The following is a 13,333-nucleotide window of genomic DNA, read 5'->3' on the forward strand; positions in this document are numbered from 1 at the left end:
AAAATAACATTCTAGACGTCTAGAATAGGCATTAAAAAAGATAATATGCCCCTCAAAAGCCAAAGTCAAAAATGTATATGTGCAATTGCCCTTTTAAAAGAGCAAAAACCCTCCAAAATATTTGTCTTAACAACATTCTCGTGTCATAACTGACTTTGATTTACATATTTAACTCTAAGTTGGATTAGGCCTTTCTCATCCCACAATAATAATACTAATAAGCTATCATATTTGAATACATACTATGTGCCAGGCCACATGCTAAGTCTTCTTTAAAAGTTTTTAAATTTTCATTTTATATACAAAGAGCTAGCATTGTTTCTGCATAAGGCAGATGTCTTGAATGACCCATTTAAGGAAGTTCATTTAGCCCAACTTAATGAAGCTGGTGTCCTTCAAGGACTGCTGTGAACACTGGCTGCACATATCGAGGCTGTATTTCTGGATTAGACCGTGCTAATTTGAGACCCATCAAGAGCGAAAACACTGGCCACGTTTTCTCGCCCGGCTCTAGTAGAGCTGCTGGTGGCCCATGTTCTACTAGGCTTCAACAAGGCAAAAGTGCTAAGTGTTTTTTTAAATTTTTAGTTGTTATTCAATGAACTACAAGCTTTCAAATTTTAAGTGTGGTGCATTTTCAGGCAAGGAAGCAGAGAGGACATGAGGTCTCACAGAGAAATTGGACAGAGGGTTTTGGGCTTTCGAGGGCTATTGGTTACAGGCTATTTTCCAGGGGCAGATGCTGACACACACAGAGGGAGAGCAGGTAGTTTATTTAGGATAGATCTGGTGTTTCTTGGAAAACAGATCCTAAGAATGAAGAGACAGAGAGAAGTCTGTCCCTCTCCACTCATCTGCTCAATATCCTCTCTAAAGTAATCCCAGCTTCTTCCTTGGAAATGAGCTCTGACTGCCTGATTAAGGATGCCAAAGAAAGCAGCATAATATAGTAAAAAAAAGTCAGAGCAAGAAAAGCAGTTAGTGAATTAATGTCCTGATTTCCTTTTGGGGAATGATCTTTCCTCCACTGTGTGGTGTCTTGGTGGGACAGTAAATCAAGGATCCTACCCCTCACTATAGAAAGCAAAGTGACCAAGACTGGCCCAGCTGGGAGAGGTTATGTGGCCTAAGTGTGGCTTGGTCAACAGGTCCAGAAGTCCCTCCAACAAACGTCCTTTTGCTTAATTTAGCCAGAGTTGGTTTTTGTTGTTTGCAGCCAAAGAAACTAAGGTAAGGACCTTAGAGAAATAGAGGAGCACAGCTTAGGAGGACATAAGTCCATGAGAGAAGAGGGTTCAAAGGCAGATTTTAACCATTCGAGGTATGCCAAGGCCCACCCTGGGAATGAAGAAATAGATAGGACCACTAGCTTCTTGATTTAAATTTCTGTCTCCTAAATATTTATAAATAATTCATCTGACAAAAGACTTAAATCCAAAATATACAAGGAACAAACAACTAAATAAAAAGAATACAAAAGAGTCCAATTTTTAAATGGGCAGAAGATTTAAATATACAATTCAAGAAAGAAAATATGGCTATTAAACACTTGACAAAATGCTCAATATCATTAATCCTTCAGTTCAGATCAGTTCAGTCTCTCAGTCGTGTCTGACTCTTTGTGACCCCATGAATCCCAGCATGCCAGGCCTCCCTGTCCATCACCAACTCCCGGAGTCCACCCAAACTCATATCCATCGACATGGTGATGCATCCAGCCATCTCATCCTCTGTCGTCCCCTCCTCCTCCTGCCCCCAATCCCTCCCAGCATCAGGGTCTTTTCCAATGAGTCAACTCTTCGCATGAGATGGCCAAAGTTTGGAGTTTCAGCTTCAGCATCAGTCCTTCCAATGAACACCCAGGACCGATCTCCTTTAGGATGGACTGGTTGGATCTCCTTGCAGTCCAAGGGACTCTCAAGAGTCTTCTCCAACACCACAGTTCAAAAGCATCAATTATTTGGCGCTCAGCTTTCTTCACAGTCCAACTCTCACATCCATACATGACCACTGGAAAAACCATAGCCTTGACTAGACGGACCTTTGTTGGCAAAGTAATGTCTCTGCTTTTGAATATGCTATCTAGGTTGCTCATAACTTTCCTTCCAAGGAGTAAGCATCTCTTAATTTCATGACTGTAGTCACCATCTGCAGTGATTTTGGAGCCCCCAAAAATAAAGTCTGATACCGTTTCCACTGTTTCCCCATGTATTTGCCATGAAGTGATGGGACCAGATGCCATGATCTTAGTTTTCTGAATGTTGAGCTTTAAGCCAACTTTTTCACTCTCCTCTTTCACTTTCTTCAAGAGGCATTTTAGTTCCTCTTCACTTTCTGCCATAAGGGTAGTGTCATCTGCATATCTGAGGTTATTGATATTTCTCCTGGCAATCTTGATTCCAGCTTGTGTTTCTTCCAGCCCAGCATTTCTCATGATGTACTCTTCATAGACGTTAAATAAGCAGGGTGACAATATACAGCCTTGACGTACTTCTTTTCCTATTTGGAACCAGTCTGTTGTTCCATGTCCAGGTCTAACTATTGCTTCCTGACCTGCATACAAATTTCTCAAGAGGCAGGTCAGGTGGTCTGGTATTCCCATCTCTTTCAGAATTTTCCACAGTTTATTGTGATCCACACAGTCAAAGGCTTTGGCATAGTCAATAAAACAGAAATAGATGTTTTTCTGGAACTCTCTTGCTTTTTCCATGATCCAGCAGATGTTGGCAATTTGATCTCTGGTTCCTCTGCCTTTTCTAAAACCAGCTTGAACATCTGGAAGTTCACGGTTCATGTATTGCTGAAGCCTGGCTTGGAGAATTTTGAGCATTACTTTACTAGCATGTGAGATGAGTGCAATTGTGCAGTAGTTTGAGCATTCTTTGGCATTGCCTTTCTTTGGGATTGGAATGAAAACTGACCTTTTCCAGTCCTGTGGCCACTGCTGAGTTTTCTAAATTTGCTGGCATATTGAGTGCAGCACTTTCACAGCATCATCTTTCAGGATTTGAAAGAGCTCAACTGGAATGCCATCACCTCCACTAGCTTTGTTCGTAGTGATGCTTTCTAAGGCCCACTTGACTTCACATTCCAGGATGTCTGGCTCTAGGTCAGTGATCACACCATCATGATTATCTGGGTCGTGAAGATCTTTTTTGTACAGTTCTTCTGTGTATTCTTGCCACCTGTTCTTAATATCTTCTGCTTCTGTTAGGTCCATACCATTTCTGTCCTTTATTGAGCTGATTTTTGCATGAAATGTTCCCTTGGTATCTCTAATTTTCTTGAAGACATCTCTAGTCTTTTCCATTCTGTTGTTTTCCTCTATTTCTTTGCATCGATCCTTAGAGATATGCAAATAAAAACCACAACTATGTACTAATACATACCCAATAGAATGTCTACAATCAAAAAGACAGATATAGTAAGTGCTGGTGAGGATGTGGAGAAAACAGAACCCTCATGCGTTAATGCTTTTGGTGCAGTCACTTTGGGAAACAGTTTGACCTTTTCTTAAAAAGTTAAATCTAAAACTTCCATATAAACCAATAATTCTACTCCTGGGTATCTACCCAAGAGAAGTGAAAACATATGATCACACAAAGATCTGTATCCAAATGTTTACAGAAGCTTTATTTATAATAGTCAAACAAATGAAAATACTCCACACATCGATTCTGGTGAATGCTCAGTGATAAAAAAAGAAGGCAGTTATGATACATACTACAAGTCAATGATCCTCAAAAACATGATGTTAAAAAGAAGACAGACACAAAGACCACATATTGTGTGATTCCATTTACATGAAATACTCAGAAAAAACAAATCTATAGACAAATATCCAGAGAAGGAAACGGCAACCCATGAAATGGCAGTTCACTCCTGAAGAATTTCATGGGCAGAGGAGCCTGGTGGGCTACAGTCCATGGGGTCACAAAGAGTTGGACATGGCTGAGCAACTAACACAGACAAATAGCAGATTAATGATTGCCTTTGGCTAGGGATAGGAATAGGGAATGATTGCCAATGAACATGAAAAATCTTTTGGGGATGACGAAAACATGTTCTAAAAGTGGATTTTACAATTCTGTAAATTTGCTAAAAATCACTGAATTTTATACTTAAAAATGAGTCACTTTTATAATATATAAACTATATATCAAAGGCTATTTTTTAAAACCCCATCTCTCATTTCTGGGAAGAAGGCATAGAGAAGAAGTTGCTTTCTATCCATTGTCAGTTCAGTTCAGTTTAGTCGCTCAGTCATGTCTGACTCTTTGCGACCTCATGGACTGCAGCACGCCAGGCCTCCCTGTCTGTTACCAACTCCCAGTGTCTACCCAAACTCATGTCCTTTGAGTCGGTGATGCCATCCAACCATCTCATCCTCTGTCGTCCCCTTCTCCGCCTGCCCTCAATCTTTCCCAGCATCAGGGTCTTTTCAAATGAGTCAGTTCTTCTCATCAGGTGGCCAAAGTATTGGAGTTTCAGCTTCAACATCAGTCCTTCCAATGAACACCCAGGACTGATCTCCTTTAGGATGGACTGGTTGGATCTAGTCCAAGGGACTCTCAAGAGTCTTCTCCAACATTGTACCCACTGTAGCTTCTACCCATTGTAACTGACATTAAATGTTATGTCTCTGGTGTGAAGAACATGTAAATTCCTAAAACAATGAAACTAGAAGGGCCCTTATAGCAGTTTTAGTTGAATTCTCTTTTTTTTTAAGTGACAAAAATCCAACTTAAAATGGTTTAGTCAAAATAACAAGTGTCAATTATCTTACATAAGTGAAAATTTCAAGGGCATGTTGGTTTCAGACACATCCTCATCCAAGGGCTCAAATGATGTCATCAGTTTTTCTCATCTTCTCTCTTTCTCTCTGTCTCTCAATTCAGATTTCCTCCTATGTCAGCTCTTGGATCCATGAGATGGCCCCAGAAAGTTCTTTCAATACATCAATCCCGAAGAAAAGAGATCCTTTTCCTCAACAGCTTCCACAAAACCCCCAAGTTAACTCTTACTAACCCAACAAACCACACTCTAATTTCTGATTCAATTGGCCAATCTGGTACACTGACGTAGTTTGAGAGAAGGAAAAAGTTGATTCCCAAAAGGAAAATCAAATTATAATAATCAGAAGAGGACTGGATGCTTGGCAGGCAAAAATAAGAGAAGTTCAGTACAGAAAGCATTTGGTTACACCCTGAGGCCAGTAGAAAGGTGGAGGCTTGCCTAAGGCAGCAGGGAAGCTCAGAGGTGTGTGGCCATCACGTGCTTCCCCAAGCCCACAGGACAAGCAAGTTTCGGCGTCTAGTGGGCGATGTGGGTCAGCATCATGGAGAGCACACAAGTCTTCCCTCACATCAGGATATTGCATGGGTTGTTCTCTGTGCCAGGCTACTGTATCAGAGAGAATCCTGGCAGTAAACAAGTGTTACATTCAAAGAGGGTAACTATCTTAGTCCATTCAGGCTGCTATAATTGAATACCGCAAACTGGGGCTTATAGATGACAGAGATTGATTTCTCACAGTTCTAGAGGCTGCACAGTTCAAGATTAAGGTGCTAGCAGATTCCATGTCTGGTGAGAGCCTGATTCATAGAAAGCTGCCTTTTTTGCTGTGACTTCAAATGGTGGAGAGGCAAAGGATCATCTCTCCGGGATCTCTTTCCAATTTTTGGGGGCTCTGCCCTCATGACAAAATCACCTCCCAAAGGCCCCATCTCCAAATATCATTACATTGGAGATCAGATTTTCTTTTCTTTTTAATTTATTTTTTTATTGAAGGATAATTTCTTTAAGAATTTTGTTGTTTTCTGTCAAACCTCAGAATGAATCAGCCGTGGGTATACATATATCTCATCCCTTTTGATCCTCCCTCCCATCTCCCTCCCCATCCCACCTCTCTAGATTGATACAGAGCCCCTGTTTGAGTTTCCTGAGCCATACAGCAAATTCCCGTTGGTTATCTATTTTACATATGGTAGTGTAAGTTTACACGTTACTCTTTCCATACATCTCACCCTCTCCTCCCCTCTCCCCATGTCCATAAGTCTATTCTCTATGTCTGTTGCAGATCAGGTTTTAACACACGAGTTTTGGGGAGATATAGCCAGACATCCTGGAATGTGAAGTCAAGTGGGCCTTAGAAAGCATCACTACGAACAAAGCTAGTGGAGGTGATGGCATTCCAGTTGAGCTCTTTCAAATCCTGAAAGATGATGCTGTGAAAGTGCTGCACTCAATATGCCAGCAAATTTAGAAAACTCAGTAGTGGCCACAGGACTGGAAAAGGTCAGTTTTCATTCTACTCCCTAAGAAAGGCAATGCCAAAGAATGCTCAAACTACTGCACAATTGCACTCATCTCACACGCTAATAAAGTAATGCTCAAAATTCTCCAAGCCAGGCTTCAGCAATATGTGAACCGTGAACTTCCTGATGTTCAAGCTGGTTTTAGAAAAGGCAGAGGAACCAGAGACCAAATTGCCAACATCTGCTGGATCATGGAAAAAGCAAGAGAGTTCCAGAAAAACATCTATTTCTGCTTTATTGACTATGCCAAAGCCTTTGACTGTGTGGATCACAATAAACTGTGGAAAATTCTGAAAGAGATGGGAATACCAGACCACCTGACCTGCCTCTTGAGAAATCAGTATGCGGGTCAGGAAGCAACAGTTAGACCTGGACATGGAACAACAGACTGGTTCCAAATAGGAAAAGGAGTACATCAAGGTTGTATATTGTCACCCTGCTTATTTAACGTCTATGAAGAGTACATCATGAGAAATGCTGGGCTGGAAGAAACACAAGCTGGAATCAAGATTGCCGGGAGAAATATCAATAACTTTAGATATGCAGATGACACCACCCTTATGGCAGAAAGTGAAAAGGAACTAAAAAGCCTCTTGAAGAAAGTGAAAGAGGAGAGTGAAAAAGTTGGCTTAAAGCTCAACATTCAGAAAATGAAGATCCTGGCATCTGGTCCCATCACTTCATAGGAAATATATGGGAAAACAGTGGAAACAGTGTCAGACTTTATATTTTTGGGCTCGAAAATCACTGCAGATGGTGACTGCAGTCATGAAATTAAAAGACACTTACTCCTTGTTAGGAAAGTTATGACCAACGTAGATAGCATATTCAAAAGCAGAGACATTACTTTGCCAACAAAGGTCCGTATAGTCAAGGCTATGGTTTTTCCAGTGGTCATGTATGGATGTGAGAGTTGGACTGTGAAGAAGGCTGAGCACCGAAGAATTGATGCTTTTGAGGTGTGGTGTTGGAGAAGACTCTTGAGAGTCCCTTGGACTGCAAGGAGATCCAACCAGTCCATTCTGAAGGAGATCAGCCCTGGGATTTCTTTGGAAGGAATGATGCTAAAGCTGAAACTCCAGTACTTTGGCTACCTCATGCGAAGAGTTGACTCATTGGAAAAGACTCTGATGCTGGGAGGGATTGGGGGCAGGAGGGGACGACAGAGGATGAAATGGCTGGATGGCATCACTGACTCGATGGACATGAGTGTGAGTGAACTCCAGGAGTTGGTGATGGACAGGGAGGCCTGGCGTGCTGCGATTCATGGGGTCGCAAAGAGTCGGACACAGCTGAGCAACTGAGCTGAACTGAAACATTCAGTCTATAGCAGTAACTTTTCTGAGTTTAATGATGGGACTTCTTGAAAAGTTGCAAACAGGCCTAAGGGAAACACCACCCAGGGAGTAACAACAGCTGAGCTGGAATCACAGCCAGGCCTCAAAGAGGCCAGGAGGGAACAGCTTCTGGGGAAGGGTGAGCTGGCAGTTGAAAATGAAGGGCCTCTCAGCAAAGGCAGGTTCTCCAAGAAACAAATGCCAAGATGAGATTAAACATGCTAGGATCTTATTAGGGAGAATGTTTAAAAGAGAAAATGGGAGGGGACTCAGAAAGTTTGGGAGGAGCATCTGACATGATGATGTAATTCTGACTCCAAGTGAAGAGTAGAGGAAGAAGGATGGATTGGACTAAGACCGTTTTGACAACATTGTCAGGAGCCAAAATTGACAGTTAGAGGAATCCCAGATCTCTCAGGAATGCCTTAGTATCCCTGCTGCACAGGCTGAACATCTGGGAGCAGCCCATGCAAGACACGGCCTTGGAGCAATGCAGGGATGGACTTCAGAGCACAGCAGCCAGTGCCCTCAGTTAATTATGCTCCCTGCAGTCAGAGACGACTTGTGGTTGACACAGGCTGACACAGCTGTGGCCATCTGTAGAGGAATGCCACCTCAGACAAGGAGGGAGCAGAGGAATAAACACCACCATTCACCTGCTCCCTGCACTCACCTCTTGGGGGTGCCTCCCATTGGCCAAACCCACTCGAGAGCCTGGAGAGACAGACCCTGGAGGCCATGCCTCTGGGGCACAGAGATGAAAAATGGAAAGTGAATCCTGAGGGGCAAACATGAGAACTCTTTCTCCCCCACTCTCTTCACCTAATCATCTCCTACAAAACTCTCATATTACAGCTCAAATATCCTTTCTCCAGGAAATCTCACCCGGATCCACAGGAAGTAAGATCAGGGAGCACTTTTAAGCATTTTCGAAGCTTTCTGGGCCTTCTGTTGTTTATAGTTATTTATGTTTATAACTTTAATGGTCATAAAAATAAGTTTGAAAACTGGAAACTGATGCCCACAAAAACCTGGAGTAAGAGGCACTACGGAGAAAAGGAATTGTTGAGGGAACGTTCTGCCTGCTCCTCCAGCACTGGCCTGCCTAAGGCTCTCCACCCCTTATCTCCTCTTTACCCTTCCTCCCTCCCTCTCTCTCCTTCACCTCCTCTGTCCCCCCTTCTTTCTTCCTGTCATTCTCCTTTCTCCTTTTCCTCCTCCTTCTTCTTTCTTCTCTTCTTCTTTCTGTCTCTCCTTCCTCCCTCCCTAGGATTGTCTTTTCCACCAAATAGAAAAGCCAATGGCACCCCACTCCAGTACTCTTGCCTGGAAAATCCCATGGATGGAGGAGCCTGGTAGGCTGCAGTCCGTGGGGTCGCTAGGAGTCAGACACAACTAAGCGACTTCCCTTTCACTTTTCACTTTCAAGCATTGGAGAAGGAAATGGCAACCCACTCCAGTGTTCTTGCCTGGAGAATCCCAGGGACGGGGAAGCCTGGTGGGCTGCCATCTCTGGGTCACACAGAGTCAGACATGACTGAAGTGACTTAGCAGCAGCAGAAAAGCCAAAAGTCTTTCATTTACAAATTAGGATTCACGAACACCACCAACCTGAATCAGTGAATGAAAAGGGGCATTCAGTCCAGTTCCATCTGTATTTCTAAGTATGGCCAAGCTTTATGTCTTCTATCCACCTCCCCAAATGAGGAGTTTGTCTTCAAGCACGCAACACCCTTATCTCTTGGTACAAAAAGAAAAGGAATTGGGTAAAAATCGGTGTTCAGGAAACGAGGCAGAGGTTGGGCTGACAGCCCCTTTCTTCCTGATTCTGAGACTAATTATAGGTCTTAAAGTTACAGGCCAAGGTCATGACAAGGGACATCAGTGAGCCAAGGCCTGACATAAGTCAACAATGAGTGGTGAGGACTATGGATCTTTCCCTCATTTTAGTGGGCATTTGTTATTTAGGTCCCCTCTTCTAATAAGAGTCAAGACAGAAAATCTGTTGGAAAATGGAGAAAAGCTGTTCTTAATGGTATTACTGGAGTCCATGGATCCAGCTCTGCTAGATATTTATGGCTATTTCAGTCATACAAATAGATACCCTCCTTTTCTGTTCCTGCTGTGCAGAAATGTAGGGGCCTGGACTGACAACCCCAGGTCCAGCACACAGTTTCACCCTCATTAATTTCTCTCACCACCAGAATGTCCCTGAAACTTCCCTATGACACCATCCTCATTTTTGGATAAACAGAACAAACTGGGGCTCAGCAACCCCCGAGGATCCAGTGCCTTCATACCAATGTCTGGATTTCTTATTTTTAATTTTTATTGGAATATAGCTGCTTTACAGTGTTATGTTAGTTTCTGCCATGCAACAAAGTGAATCAGTTACATGTATACATATATCCACTTTTTTAAAAGATGTCCCTCTCATTTAGATCACCACAGAGCACTGAATAGAGTTCTCTGAGCTATACTGTAGGTTTTCATTAGTTATCTATTTTATACATACTAGTGTATATATGTCAATTTCCCAATTTATCCCACGCCCCCTTCCCCTACTTGGTAACCATAAGTTTGTTCTTTACATCTGAGATTCTCTCTTTTGCAAATAAACTTGTCTGTACCATTTTTCCATATTCCACATATAAGCAATATTACATGATATTTGTTTTTCTCTTTCTGACTTACTTCACTCTTTATGACAGTCTCTAGGACCATTCATGTCCCTGTAAATGGCACTATTTCATCCCTTTTTATGGCCGAGTAATATTCCATTGTATACACATACACCACACCTTCTTTATCCATTCCTCCACTGATAGACATTTAGGTTGCTTTCATGTTCTGGCTATTGTAAATAGTGAACGTCAAGGCGCATGCATCCTTTCAAATTGTGGTTTTCTCTGGATATATGCCTAGCACTGGGATTGCTGGATCATACGATAGCCCTATTCTTAGTTTTTAAAGAAACCTCCATACTGTTCTCCATAGTGGCTGCACCAATTTACATTCCCAACAGTGTAGGAGGTTCCCTTTTTTCCGTACCCACTCTAGCATTTATTGTTTGTAGGTTTTTCTGAAGATGGCCATTCTGGCTAGTGTGAGGTGATACCTCATTGTAGTTTTGATTTGGACTTCTCTAATAATGAGTGATGTTGAGCATCTTGTCCTGTGTTTGGTGGCCATCGAATATCTTCTTTGGAGAAAGAAGTCTTTAGGTCTTCCACCCATTTTTTGTTCGGGTTGTTCGTTTTTTTAATATTGAGGTGCATGTGCTGCTTGTACATTTCGGAGATTAATCCCGTGTCCGTAGCTTCATTTGCAAATGTTTTCTCCCATTCTGAGGGATGTCTTTAAATTTTGTTTATCATTTCTGTTGCTGTGCAAAAGCTTTTAAATTTAATTAGGTCTCATTTGTTTACTTTTGTTTTTATTTTCATTACTCTGTGTAGTGGGTTGAAATCTTGCTGCAATTTATCAATGTTTTGCATATATTTTCCTCTAAATGTTTTATACTATCTGGCCTTACATTTAATTCTTTAATCCATTTTGAGTTTTTTCTTTTGTGTGTTAAAGAGTGTTCTGTTTTTATTCTTTTACATGTATCTATCCAGTTTTTCCAGCACCACTTATTAAAGAGACTGCTTTTTCTCTGTGGTATATTCTTGCCTCCTTTAGATGGATCGTCTATCCTGTTCCTTTGATGTATATTTCTGTTTTTGTGCTAGTCCTGTTTTTGATCACTGTAGCTTTGTAGTATAGTCTGAGGCTGGGGAGTCTGATTCCTCCAGCTCCATTTTTCTTTCTCAAGATTACTTTTGCTGTTTGGAGTCTTTTGTGTTTCCATACAAAATGTAAAATTTTTTGTTTTAATTCTGTGAAAAATGCCCTTGGTAATTTGACAAAGATTCATTGAATACGTAGATTGCTTTGTATAGTATAGTCATTTTCACAATATTGATTCTTTCAATCCAAGAACATGATATAACTCTCCATTTGTTTGTGTCATCTTTGATTTCTTTCAGAGCCTGAATTTCCAGGACTTCTACCTCCAAGGCCAGTGCTGTGAGTCCTCTTCTCTCCAAGAGAGGATCACTTCTCTTCCAGGGCCCCAAGTACAATCCTTTCATCAAGATAGTTTAAGTAAGTCCAATTTTCTGAAATAGATCACTTTGACCTGATATGCGCACATTGGACAAAGTAACAATTGTGTGTGTACATAAAGGCTAATGCTGATGGGGAAAGTCAGGGGAATGTTTTTTAAAGCCGAAACTATTTGCTACTTACTTTTATTATAATGGGTTTTGGGGAATGAATTTGACAAGAATAAGACACAGGACACAGCACAATACACAAATCAGAAAGCCTTCCAGCAAAGTGGCAGAGAAACACAGCAGAGTTCATAGAGCTAGTTATCCCAAGAATAAACAAGACAGCATTTCCCAAAGTGTACTGTATGAACCATTACTCTCTAGGGATGTTAAGGCAAGGTGGTGAACGGTGTCCAATTCGTGATCTCTGAAGAAGATTTAACTTCGGGACCAGGGACCAGTCTTGATCACTCGAGAGCTTTTGTATCAGTTCAGTTCAGTTGCTCAGTCATGTCCAACCCTTCACGACCCCATGAATCACAGCACACGAGGCCTCCCTGTCCATCACCAACTCCCGGAGTTCACTCAAACTCATGTCCATCGAGTCGGTGATGCCATCCAGCCATCTCATCCTCTGTCGTCCCCTTCTCCTCCTGCCCCCAATCCCTCCCAGCATCAGAGTCTTTTCCAATGAGTCAACTCTTCGCATGAGGTGGCCAAAGTACTAGAGTTTCAGCTTCAGCATCAGTCCTTCCAATGAACACCCAGGACTGATCTCCTTTAGAATGGACTGGTTGGATCTCCTTGCAGTCCAAGGGACTCTCAAGAGTCCTCTCCAACACCACACTTCAAAAGCATCAATTCTTTGGCGCTCAGCTTTCTTCACGGTCCAACTCTCACATCCGTACATGACCACTGGAAAAACCATAGCCTTGACTAGACGAACCTTTGTTGGCAAAGTAATATCTCTGCTTTTTAATATGCTGTCTAGGTTGGTCATAACTTTCCTTTCAAGGAGTAAGCATCTTTTAATTTCATGGCTGCAATCACCATCTGTGGTGATTTTGGAGCCCCCCCAAAAATAAAGTCTGACACTGTTTCCATTGTTTCCCCATGTATTTGCCATGAAGTGATGGGACCAGATGCCATGATCTTCGTTTTCTGAATGTTGAACTTTAAGCAAACTTTTTCACTCTCCACTTTCACTTTTATCAAGAGGCTTTTTAGTTCCTCTTCATTTTCTGCCATAAGGGTGGTGTCATCTGCATATCTGAGGTTATTGATATTTCTCCCGGCAATCTTGATTCCAGCTTGTGCTTCTTCCAGCCCAGCCTTTCTCATGATGTACTCTGCATATAAGTTAAATGTCATGCAAGTGTACATTCCTCGGTTCTTTGTCTTGTTACAACAAAGATTTGGAGCTACGGACATTAAAGCCCTCAGCACATCACAGCTCTCGGGTCTTGGACAAACCGTGTTATAGCTTTTAGGCAAATCAGTTGTTACAGCTCTATTTTCTTTAGAAGATAGCAGGAGAATCCATCCTCGAAGCGTGAGGGCATGCCAATCCAAAGACTCGAAG

The 13,333-nt window shown here is 41.9% G+C and overlaps 1 pseudogene; it reads right to left on the minus strand.

Annotated features, from left to right (window-relative positions):
• Nucleotides 1-366: 366 nt before the first annotated feature.
• LOC147353135 (small ribosomal subunit protein uS14 pseudogene) lies at nucleotides 367-534 on the minus strand (annotated as a pseudogene).
• Between the last annotated feature and the right edge of the window lie 12,799 nt (nucleotides 535-13,333).

The sequence above is a fragment of the Bos grunniens genome, chromosome 18 (genome assembly GCF_055505025.1).
Source record: "Bos grunniens cultivar Pamir isolate PY7600 chromosome 18, Bosgru_T2T1.0, whole genome shotgun sequence".
Taxonomy (NCBI): Eukaryota; Metazoa; Chordata; class Mammalia; order Artiodactyla; family Bovidae; genus Bos; species Bos grunniens.